Consider the following 12,063-nt stretch of genomic DNA (forward strand, 5'->3'; position numbering starts at 1 on the left):
AGTATGATTATTTCCCTTCAAATTTATGTGACAAGTGCCTTTACCCACTCAGCCGTCTTGCTGGCTACCTAAAAGAAGCTTCTATCTTCTGATCTCTGTGACAATGGCTGTGGAGACGGATGCTCACATATGGTCTGATGTTAAATGACATGGCAATTTGATATTTAAATATAGAATGTTCGCTGCACATACTTCTTGTTAAACTTTAGCTCACAGCAGGGCTGAGACCATTCAACTAAGGTAATGTTTGTGTGTGTGTGTAAGTGCATGCACTTACATGTGTGTGTGCACGTGTGTGTGTGTGTGTGTGTGTGTGTACATTAGATAAGCTAATAGAATGAACAGTATATTGAGTTAGGTAGTAGTGGTGCACACCTTTGATTCTAGCTTTTGGGAGGCAGAGGCAAAGAATTCCTGTCCTGAACTCCCCCTAGTACTCACACAAGAAGAACAAACTGTACAGTAAAGTATCATGTATTTTAAGCATGGAATAGTTAAGTGAGCATGCTTTCTATTAATGCTAATTTGTCTGTACAACTCAGTGCTTTTTTGTCAACTTGACATAAACCTACACATAACTGGGAAAAGAGAATCTTAACTAAAAAAAATTCATAATATTGAGCTATAGACAAGTCTGTAGAACATTCTCTTGATTCATGATTTCTGTGCTAGGACCCATTCACTGTGGGTAGTATTATCTCAAGACAAGACATCCATGGCCCTGGGGTGTACAAGAAAGCAGGTCAAGCAAGGCAGTAGACAGGATTCCTCCACAGCCTATGCTTCAGTTCCTGCCTCCAGTGTTCTGCCATGACTTCCATTCCTGCTAGACTAACAACTGCAAGCAGAACTGAAGCCTTTCCTTTGCAAGTCGCTTCTACCATGGCATTTTATCTCAGCAACAGAAATCTAACCAAGACAATATGGATATCAGTACCAATGAGAGAGGAGTGTAGGGACTGAGACTTTTACCATCTGTCACTTGAGTCATGTCCCATCTCCATGTTTTTTTGTTGTTCCTTTCCTTCTCACTTCCTTTGATTTTTTCTTTCAATAGAAACAGATCCTTCTTTTCCACCCCAGACCATTCTTTTTTAAACCAAAGACCCTGCCAGATTTGAGGATTTCACATTTAAAAACTTATGAGGTCTGAATTTTTTTTCTGACTTGAGGGAAACTTCCCATTCTTTAGTAATAACAATCTATGGTTGTGAAATATTTCATAGCTCGAAGGACACTCTGAAAGACCATTCCGTTTTATAAACAACAAAAAGAAAACAAAAAGACTGAATTCTTAGAGAAGCATTAATCTTTTGCAAATGTGAGTTGTGATTATAATGCTTTGATATTTGTTATCATGGGAAACAGTCACCCTTTTTAAAAAAAATCATGGTCAAGTATGTTCAGAATAGTGACTATAACTCCTAGGTGAAATCTGAGAGTTAGTTTGGATACATTAAAACTGTACACCAAGGAAACAATAAAAACAGTGCATAAATGCATCTAACAAAATCCAAGTTTTTCCTTTTGAAGAAAGCATAGTACACACTCAACTTGTAATAATATATTGTTTTTTGTCCTAAACGTTAATCAATGGCAAATAATTGATTTCATCTCCCCAAGAAAGTATTTTTCAAGCAGTGCTCTTAGTGAATGGTGAATAGGCTATGATATCAGTCAACTCTGCAATGATTTAGTCAGATTTTGTCTTTTCAAGCTGCCAAGACAACTTTGAACAAGTAAGAGAAGTTGTGTGGTTCGCCTTTGGCTAAAAGTTAAAAGAAATCCTATTCTTTTGAAGGAAAATACATAAAACGTCAGTAAAATCTGAAAGAGGAGCCAGAGTAAGATATCAATAAGCATGTTCTTTTGTTCATGGGCTTACTTGGAGCATCTCAAAGCCTCCTCCTCAATGCAAGCTGCCAGGGTGACATGTGAGCAAATCAGTAGGAGGCGTCTGTGCTCACTCTGGGATTCTCGGTGCACCAAGCCACATTGCATTGTTTACATTTGGTTCTTGCAGCTATCTCTAAGCAAAATAGTTCATTTTGCACTCACCCATATTGTATTTACTTCTGTTTTTAATTTCTCTAGTACACATAGAGTTGCAATATGTAACAGAAAAGAATGCCGATAATTGACATACATGATAAAAACTGTGAGAAAAAATGGAACTCTAATGCCGGCTGGGACTGGAAGTCAGTATGACTCAAGAGGGAAGAAAAGCCTACACATGGTGAGTTCACGGAGTAACCTGCTGGAGAACTTGGGCCTCCTGTTTAATTGAGCAGGAGACATGTAGATTTGGCCAATATCCCTGAAGAAAGCAGAGCATTTGCAAAGAACAAAACAAGAAAGCGATCCCCTCAGTCGAACACTGATCCTAAAGCACTAATGACTGTGCTTTCTGCTTCCTTTCTGTTTCTTTCTTACACACACACACACACACACACACACACACACACACACACACACGCTGAGGGGGGGGGGGGAAGCGCTCCACAGAACTCGACAAATTCACAAAACCCGAGTCTTTCCAGTTAAAAGCAGGTGAAAGTGGAGGTGGGGAACTTGGGAAGGGAAGAGAGCAGAAATTTTCCCTGTGCCTATGTAGGGATGGGGGTGGGGTGGGAGTGAAATTCCAACCAGCAAGCTACACTACTGCCTCAGAGGTAAGAGAGTTCAGATCTGGAGCGCCGATTTGTACCTTACCTGGTTTTGTAGTTTAATGCCCCAACATGCCTCTAATTCTTCTGTACAAGCGCTATATCTGCTGAACGCTAACGTACCGGACCTTACACACTTCCCCAGAAGAAACTCCAAAGTAACCTTTAACTTCAATAAAAAGCTGTGTTCATTCCTCCCCTTGTGCTCAACACAGCAATCCAATACACCTCATCATGTGGTCTGTTGCCATGGCAGCGATGAATCCAGCTGCTGAGATACAAAAGACTGACAAAAAGTTGCTTTTTCCCTCCACCCACCCGGACAGAGTCAGATTCTTTTCCCCCTGTATGACAAGTCTAATTTGAATATTTTTCTCTTGCTGACTCAACTCCACAAACAAGAAAAAAGAGAAACGGAAAAGAGAAAGAGCAGGTTAGGAGAATACAAGGTTTCCCAAAGCATTGAAATGAACAAAATAACTCTATTACTTTTAAATTGTCTCTGAGGTCTCCGAGCACTAACCCGCACCCCTTCTGTCTACTAGATAGTTTTAAATACTAGTTACTAATGCAGTAGGAAATAGTCCCACCACCCCCTTCAAAACGTTAAAAATGCATTAATTTAGGCTGAAAACACACATAGGTACACATAAGGCTAGTTTCAAAGCACATATTTTCTAATGCAAACTTTGATACCAGCTTAGATGTGGGAGGAAAACTCCTTTGTTTTCTTTCTATCAGCTTCTGTTTCAACATATCTGTGGTGACACAGCCTGTGGGTCAGAAAGAACTAAGCTAAGCCTGGGGGCTTTAGATTACTAGTGAGGTCTCTCTGTTGGGACAATGGCAGTTCTAAGCAGTTCCAAGGATGCCTAAACCACAGTCTAGGAGTGATGGCGAAGGGGTTAGTGGACACCCTGTCCTTTAAGGAAGCTGATGGAGTCAGTTCTGTCCTCCCCTCCCACCACCTCTGCCACCCCCAGTTGGAGTTCTGTCCTCTGGGGCTGTGGCTTTGTCCTTCTGGCTTTTTATTGGTGCCTTGCAGCGTCAATTCATCTCTCAATGTCACTTACATTTAATTACATTTGGTCATCTTCCTATCTGCCTTCCCTTCCTGGATGTGGGATTTCTGAGGAAGAGAAACCTTGCCTCGTTCATCTTTCTCTGCCTACTGGCTGTAAAAATATACAGCGCAAAGCAGGGAGGATGGCATGTGTGCTTTACTTCTGTGTGTTTTACTGTTTGCCTGGGAGGAAACAGCTCTCTAGGACCATGTGCCCAGCACCTCTGCTGTAAGCATCAAGGGCTTTGCAGACCTGTCCTTAACGATTCTCCTCAGAGGCTGGGAGAAAAGCACTAAGAGAAGGTATGTAGGGCAAGCAGTTGTGGGCTAGAAATCCGATACACACACACACACACACACACACACACACACACACACACACACGTGCAAGAGAGAGAGAGACACACACACACACACAGAGAGACAGGCAGAGAGAGAGAGAAAGAGAGAGAGGAGATATGAAGTTGGGTTGGGGATGAGACTACAGAGGTCTGGAAGAAGTTGGGGTTGGCAAAAGTATAAAAATATTTTATTTGATTTTTAAAAAACATCAATAAAATGTGTCTCTCACTCATTCCATGTTTGTGATCCTGAATACCTCATGTAACCCCAAACCTCAGTTTACCCCTCTGCAATATTCTGCAATTACTTAAAGAGAAATAGTGAGCACAAAGCTGAAAACTTCCTAAGTGCTCAGTGCTATTTAGGAGGTTTGTAAGCTTATGGTTTTGAACAAGAGAACAGTGAGGGAGACAGAACTTCCCCTTGCTGATCAAGCAGTATATTTTCAATGCAATACACATGATCATTCATGCACTTTATAATATGGGCAAATCACACAGTATGAATGTAAGGAACAATTTTGGATAAATGCTCCCACCTAGAGCATGTCAAAAGGAGCAACTGTGTAACGGAGATTGTGACATGGTCTGGGCAAAGACTGTTCAACTTGGGAGTTGATATTTTGCACACTATAAATATAAAGAACAACATTTTAAACAAAGGTTATTGCAATCTTTATATTGGATTCTTAAAAACTGCCCATGTTGGGCTGGCAATATGGCTTAGTCAATGAAAGAGCTTGCCACTAAGCTTAACAACCTGAGTTCAAGCCCCTGGAAGCCACATGACTCAAGGAGAGAACAGAATCTTAAAAGCTGTCCTCTAATTTCCACATAATACTCTGATGCATATGTTTCCTACCCCATACAAAAAACAAATAAATGTTAAATAAAATGTTATGACCATGCCATTTATTGGTGATACTTTTGCAAATTAAATGGAACATAACAGAAGGAATATTCACTCTCAAAGATTTTAAGCTAGTTATATTAACAGTAGCCTTTGCAAGTTCACCTTGATCTGTAACCCATACTGTGAACTTCTCAACAATAGAGACTCACATCTACATTTCTCTACCATCACTGAACTCAGAAAATTATTGGGCAACAAATCCAAAATTGGCTTGGAAATCTTTTTGAAAGCCTTGAGGTAAAAGAGCGGCAAGGGTCAGAAAAGCCATGGAGCAGGGGGCAAAGAACAATGAAAACAAACCCACAAATTTTCATCACAGAAATGCTGCCAGAAAGAAGAAAATGGTATGCCTTGTAAAAATTCTCTATCATTAAAATCAGAAGAAAGAGAAAAACTGTCCCACAATAAGTTGCTCCAGAGAACCAAAATAGAATTGGCTCTGCTACAACCATGAAGAACCCTTCAGTGTGGAGACTCAGGGAAACACAATGGCATGGAATGTGTGGAGCTGAACATGCAAGAAGGCACGGGGAGCCACACTAGAAATCAGCCCCAGCTGATCCTCTTCAGAGCTGCTGCTGGAGGAGAGGCTAATAGAACCACACTGGGAATAATTCATAACGTTGCCCTTGTGTGACTGGCTGAAAAGAGGCCTTTCATGGGCTGTGCCCATTTCTTCAGGAGTCTTTACCTGGGGTTTTCTTCTATAGATGGCATGTGGGTGACTCTCCTTGTTCTCTGTTTTGCAAACCTAAGGGCTTATTTCCTTAGCTCCTAAGCACTGTGCCCAGAACATTCAGTCAGCTGCATACTCTTCAGTAAACATGAAAGCATCTTGCTTGATTCTCTTTCTTTAAACATCAGGAAATATAATACCAGCGTACAAGCCATGTTTAACGTCCCTTCTCATGTATGTGAAGATTAATTTACCTCTCTGTGTGAACAGAGCTTGTAAGATAACCTGTCTGTGCTGAGGGGGTTCACTTAATTGCTTATAAGAATCCAACCACTTGGGCAGAAACCATGTTTATTGACAAGGGTGAGAATTAGGATAGGGCCCCTCAGAGAGTTTCTCTGCCAAGCTGTGACTCCACAGAGATGTTGAGGAGCCCAGGAAGTCACATGCCTCATTCCTTGGGAGGGGTTTCAATTTCCCAAACACTCAAGGTACAAACACTGCTTCTGGAGGTCACAGGTTTGCCCTGAGTAGCACAGCCACAACCACCATGGCTGCTGAAACTACAAAAGGACAAAACAGTTTGAGCCCTGCAAACACCATTTCTTTTTTCCAGGTCACATTGTAACACTGTTCCTTTTGAATGCCACAAACGCCTTTATTGTTAGGGTGCTGGTTTATATTAAGGGAGAAATCTTGTTAACAATAATGCAAGAAGATTGTGATCTACGGAACAGTTTTTGCAAGCACATAGTTTCTTGGGTCACATTGAGCAGCTGACCTAAAGTATTCTTTGGATATTAAGATCTATTTATTCTTGATGTTTTTAAATGAAAGAATGGGGCTGTTGCTGGCTGTCTCAATTTCTATGAATGGCACTTTATACGTTTTAAAAATACACTATTTTGTTTTGAGTTATATTAATACGTTTATAAAGAAAAGGGTTTTCTTCCCCTTATGGACATGTCATAGAAAATATCGATTTGTTTAAATAACACTGTGAACTTGATGGCCTTGAATCCTGTAGAAAACCCTGTGTGGGCTCAAAACCAATCTGTTGTACCTGTTTATGGGACCTGACCTCCAAATTCCTGATTCATTAGTTACTTCTAGATTCATCCTCAGTAAAACAACATACTCAGCCTTTGGACTTAATCATGAAAAACTGTACTTCTCATCCGTTTTCTCACATAGCAGTATGTGTTTACTACAGAGTACTTGGGAAAAAAACAGAAACAAAAGTGAAATAATGTTATGAACACTCATAGTTGAGTGGTCAGATGTCACCAACATTGACACTATTTGTTTCTCGTGGGCATGTGGGTGGTTCCTTAGGCATTATCTGGGATATACTCTGAACTGTGGGTGAGGAATAAGGAATTATTTGAATGTGACTACATTTTGTTGTTTCTTTGCTTTTCAGTCAGGGTCAATCCACACCAACACCTCTGAGTATCTGTTACTTTGTTCATTGCTGTAGCCAGACACCTGATGAGAAGCAACTTGAGGGAGAAAAGGCTGCGCTTGGCCCCTGGATCTGTCATTATCCTCATGGATCCCAAGGGATCTGCTTATCTCTTCCTCTATCCTCCCTAGCACTGAGACTGCAAACACAGGGCTGCCACCACACCTGGGTTCCGTTGCTGTTTTGTTTCCTCAGTGTGGTTCTGGGAATCATACTCAAGTCTTTGGAGGTGAGCACTTTACTGATGGAGCTATTTCGCTAGTCCCTTGAAACCTCATTCTCAAGAAGAATCCCTTTTCTTATTCTGAATGCACAGTGCTGCCAGTCATTGCTTCACAGTTTCCTCTGTGTGCCTTCTGCTGAATGAGGCCCTCCCTGAATTCAAGGAATGTACTTTCTGTACCAGATACAAACAAATATGAATGGTGCTAAGATCTAGATGTGGAAATAAGAATACAGATAGAGAAAATACAACTTTAGATTTCAACATGCAAGACCAAATATAGTCAACAGACTACAGAATGGGTAGATAATTTAACTAGGTCAAACTAGGCAGAATGTTTAGGCAGGAAATCACCCCATAGTGTTCCACCATGCTTAGAAAACATTCGCTAATGGGATATTAGGTGTGTTTTCCCATTTTATTTTACTTTGTGTTTAACGACTTGGAGAGCACAGCACAAAGTTCACTGGGTTCTGTAGGGGGATGGTGCTGTCGGTGCCTCACAGTGGAGCTGGTGACCAAGATCCTGGGCAGGAATGACAGTACCTACTAAGTGTCTTCTTCCACAACTCAGCTATTAAATGGCAAGTGACTGATTGGTCACTAGGTAGGGGAAGTGGACACTACTCAATCAATCAAGAAGGGTGCGTGTCTGTACCTGACAGGTGCATGTCTGTACCTGACAATGGGCTGGCGGAGGCTGGGAAGCCAATGCAAGGTTGTAGGCTTGGGAAAAAAATAATTGTTGATGATAACTATGATAAAAATAAGATTTCAGAAAATGAGGCAAGTTAGAAAAAAAAAAAGGATGTCACCATGATAGCATAACACATTATTATGAGCTAACAGAGATTAACCAAAAGAATGGAAGGGGCACACAGTGGTTTCTAGGGGAAGAGAAAAAGACAAGAATGACTAAGAATACACAGAGAAAAACTACCCGAGGGGGACTAGAAAGAGTTCTGAAAGAAATGTACATCCTGGAGAAAACTGTGTGAATTGAGGCTCCTGACAAACTAACGCCTGAAAATTTGCTTAATACATTTAATTGAATTCTATTACTAGAATGAATGTAAAGGGCCCTTTCCTCCAGGGTTAAACATTTTGTACAGTTTAGCCCATATTCTGACTATGGGGCACTTTCAACCTTTCTGGTTGTCCATGGCAACTGTCGGAAGCCACTGCCATCTGATATGGCAGAGGGTAAGTTACAGTGCTGAGGGGCTCACTGGGGTCAATTGGGAGGCATGGGTGCTTGCTCCACACATCTGCCTGGCTAGTTTCTCATGAAACCAATGACTTCTTTTCAAACCCTCACAGTGACATGTGCAACGGGGAAACCGGAGAAGGTAGAGCAATGAACGGACAATAAACAGGAAGGGAACCGGAGTAGGAGTCTGTCAGTGAGGCACTGCAGCTTTTGAAGCAATACCAATGAGTAAATAACGCTGAGCAGGTGTTCCTCATTTCTTATTGAAGCCAACACAATCTACTCTGGCCAGGTTAGACATCGGCAAGGACATCCTGAGGTAACATTAGAAGCCTGGTGCATAAACATGCAGGTGGAAAAGAGCTGAAGCATGTTAACATGAAAAGTATTTTTAGAGGATACTGGTCACTTGTATTTGCCATATATATTAATATTTAATAATTAGAATTTAATATTGTGGTGAGGACACACAAACAGAGATCCTCTGTATTACTATGCTTTGACTTGTCCACCTGTAGGGACATACTTACAATGACAATATCTAAAAATCTTGAACCCAAATAGTATTTGTTTTGTTGCTTTCAAGCTTTTGCTGTCTCCTTTGTGTATGCATGTGTATATGTGTAGTATGTGTATGTGTAAGTGCACATATATTTGGCAGTGTACCTGTGTGTATTGGTATATGTGTGTTCATGTGCTATCTCTTGAGGCCAGAGGACAACCTCAGATATTGTCCCTCAGGTGCTGTCCATTGTTGATTTGTTGAGGCGGGTCTCTCACCAGCACAGAATTCACCACATTGGGTAAAAATGTCTCCTCAGTGAGCTTTTGGGATCTGTTTGTCTACATCTCTCCAGTGAAAGGATCCCAAACTTAAACCCTCATACTGAGTTCTTACTGAAAATGTGGAATCTAGGCATTGACCCCAAGTCTTCATTTCTGTAAGGCCTAGCAAAGTTCTCTCTCTCTCTCTCTCTCTCTCTCTCTCTCTCTCTCTCTCTCTCTCTCACACACACACACACACACACACCTTTCTCTCTCTTTCTCTCTCCAAGAGAATGAAGCCATTCTTTGAAAAAAAAAAAAAAAACAAAACTATAAAGATGTACTTATTATGGTTTGAACATTATTGGTTGAAACAAAGAAAGAATTACTAAACAGGCCCAGGGAGAGTACGCATTGATGCTCTGGTTGGGGGAATCAGATACTGAACAAGGAAAGTTCCATCTGATGGGAGAATAGGCTTTAAGGTACAATATCTTGGGAGAAAAAGGAGAAATCAGGACCCCTTCTGAGATGGAATCACACAAACCTAGAAAAGGTAGGCATGGGGTGTGGGCCAGAGCAAAGCAGGCACCAGAAAAGGAGAGGAAAAGGTGTGGAGGGAGAAATGATTCTGAGAGACAGATGCTGGCCCCTCAGCCTGACTTAGCCTGAGTTTGCACTGCGCAGGAGGAGGAGAAGCATAATGTTAGTGAAGAACCGTGGTGTTAGTGAAGTCACAGTGAAACGAAGAAGGCAGGGCTTGTCCCTCCTCCTCAGCTCCACTCCAAAGACCACTCATAGAAATCTTCAAACCATAGATGAGTTTGTGGTTTATAGCCAGGGAAGTCTCAGCTAAGTTAATGCTGCAAAGAAAGGGCTTGTTCACAGCCTGGACTGTGAACAAGAGTGACTTGTTTGAATTACTGAGACTAGCAGCCATCCTCTCTACCTGTGAAAACAAATAGCAAACCGAGGGGGAGGGGAAAGAGAAACCACATTGAGAGACTGAGGAAGGAATTTTGATGGTGAGCATGGCACCTTATAGTTCTTGAAATCACTTATTTTTATTAATCTTGTACTCACTTAGAGTTTTTGTCCTTTGTTAAGTTGTGGTGTTTTAACGTGTATCTTATCAGAAAAGGCTTTTAAGCTGGGCAGTGGTGGCACACGCCTTTAATCCCAGCACTTGGGAGGCAGAGGCAGGCGGATTTCTGAGTTGGAGGCCAGCCTGGTCTACAGAATGAGTTCCAGGACAGCCAGGGCTACACAGAGAAACCCTGTCTCAAAAACCAAAACAACAAACAAACAAACAAACAAACAAAAAACAAAAAAAAAAGAAAGAAAAGGCCTTTATGATTATCTTTCTCTTTCTAAACCTACAACATACTTTATATATTGACAATGGCTTCTCTACCAGATCTCATGCCTATAGCTCATATATGCACCTTCATTCTACAACTCCACTCCACCTTAGTTAAATATTCATACGCTAAAGCAAATCTGTAATCTATGTTCTCCCAGCTAGACACTAGAGCGTTTGTGCCTGAACCATACAGAGGACACAAGTAAAGGGCCTAAGTATCTTCTGCGGCAATTTAATGCCTGGATTCCTGTCAAATCATTGTATCTGTTGCTGCCAATGGCTTAGCCCTAAATAGCAGTAGGGGATAGAAATCCAAATAAAGACAACTCATCAGGAGGATGCATATAAAATGCATATAAAATAGCAAACTAGTGAGGAAGACAGAAAGCGGAAGACACAATCATTCAAGGGGCAGTGGGAGCTGCACGCATGCCTGGGTGTGGGGGATCAGGAGTAAAGAGAAATGTACAAAACAAAAGAGAAACCTAAAATTACAATCCACAAGGTCACAGCCTCTCAACACGGAAATCACGAGGGACAGCTGAAATTTAAGGAAAGCGTCGCAGACTTCTCAACAGGATGCGCAACCACATAAAGGACTCAAAAAAGCAGATGAGTGAAGCAAGGAAGAGTCAGCTCAGGCCCTTGACAAGAAGGCTAATAAACTGGTTGAAACAGCTTCTAACTTGGAGGAGAAAATAAACTACATATGGGGAGGACTAAGCAAGGATCCCAAGACCAAAATCGAAGAGACAAATAGAAATGCTGGAAATGAGAGGATCAACCAACCAAACACTAAAGCTCCCTGGGAAGAATCCATAAACAACACCAAGCAGAACACTGAATCTGGAACACATGCACCACATATGCAGAATGGGAGGGTACTGGGTAGGGGCAGAAGGAGGCCTGCAAGGAGAGATCAAGGGGCAGTGGGAGGGAGGTGGAAGGCAGATCCACAAATAAAGGTATGAAAATTCCACAATGAAGCTCAATATTTCGCAGATTAGGCTAAAATAAAAAAATATAAAACTACAAATCCATATGGTTATAATAAAAATGAAATAGTCAGCTACTGTACACATGCCTGTAATCCTGGCATTTGACAGTGTGGCTGATGGAAGAAGAAATGCTATAAGTTGAGGTCAATCTGGGCTATGGAATGAGACTTTCTCAAGAAAAGTATACAAATAAACCATGGATACATAATGCATATGCATTCTCTTGGTTTTCTTTGCTGACAGAACACTAAGGTTTTTCTTCTCTGTCTTCCACTGCAGGTCTCCAGGAAGGATCTATGTCAATCATTGGTAGCCCCTTGCCAATGTCATGTCATTGGAATGTGAAGAGAAAGGGTTGAGGAGGTACATTGAAATGAATG

General features: G+C 41.4%; 1 protein-coding gene across 24 annotated transcripts in view; it reads right to left on the reverse strand.

Annotated features, from left to right (window-relative positions):
• The window catches only part of Dtna (dystrobrevin alpha), a 342,076-nt gene that overhangs the window by 163,447 nt on the left and 166,566 nt on the right, over positions 1–12,063 (reverse strand). Inside the window, exon 1 of one of the 24 annotated variants that reach the window (XM_076912912.1) lies at positions 2,713–2,891. The exons of 21 other annotated variants lie outside the window; for them this stretch is intronic. The gene's annotated coding sequence lies outside the window, so the exon portion shown is untranslated. Of the gene's footprint in view, positions 1–2,712; positions 2,892–12,063 lie in introns of those variants that run through there. 2 more of the 24 variants (XM_076912921.1, XM_034517686.2) reach the window with 2 other exon arrangements.

The sequence above is a fragment of the Arvicanthis niloticus genome, chromosome 14, assembly GCF_011762505.2.
Source record: "Arvicanthis niloticus isolate mArvNil1 chromosome 14, mArvNil1.pat.X, whole genome shotgun sequence".
NCBI lineage: Eukaryota > Metazoa > Chordata > Mammalia > Rodentia > Muridae > Arvicanthis > Arvicanthis niloticus.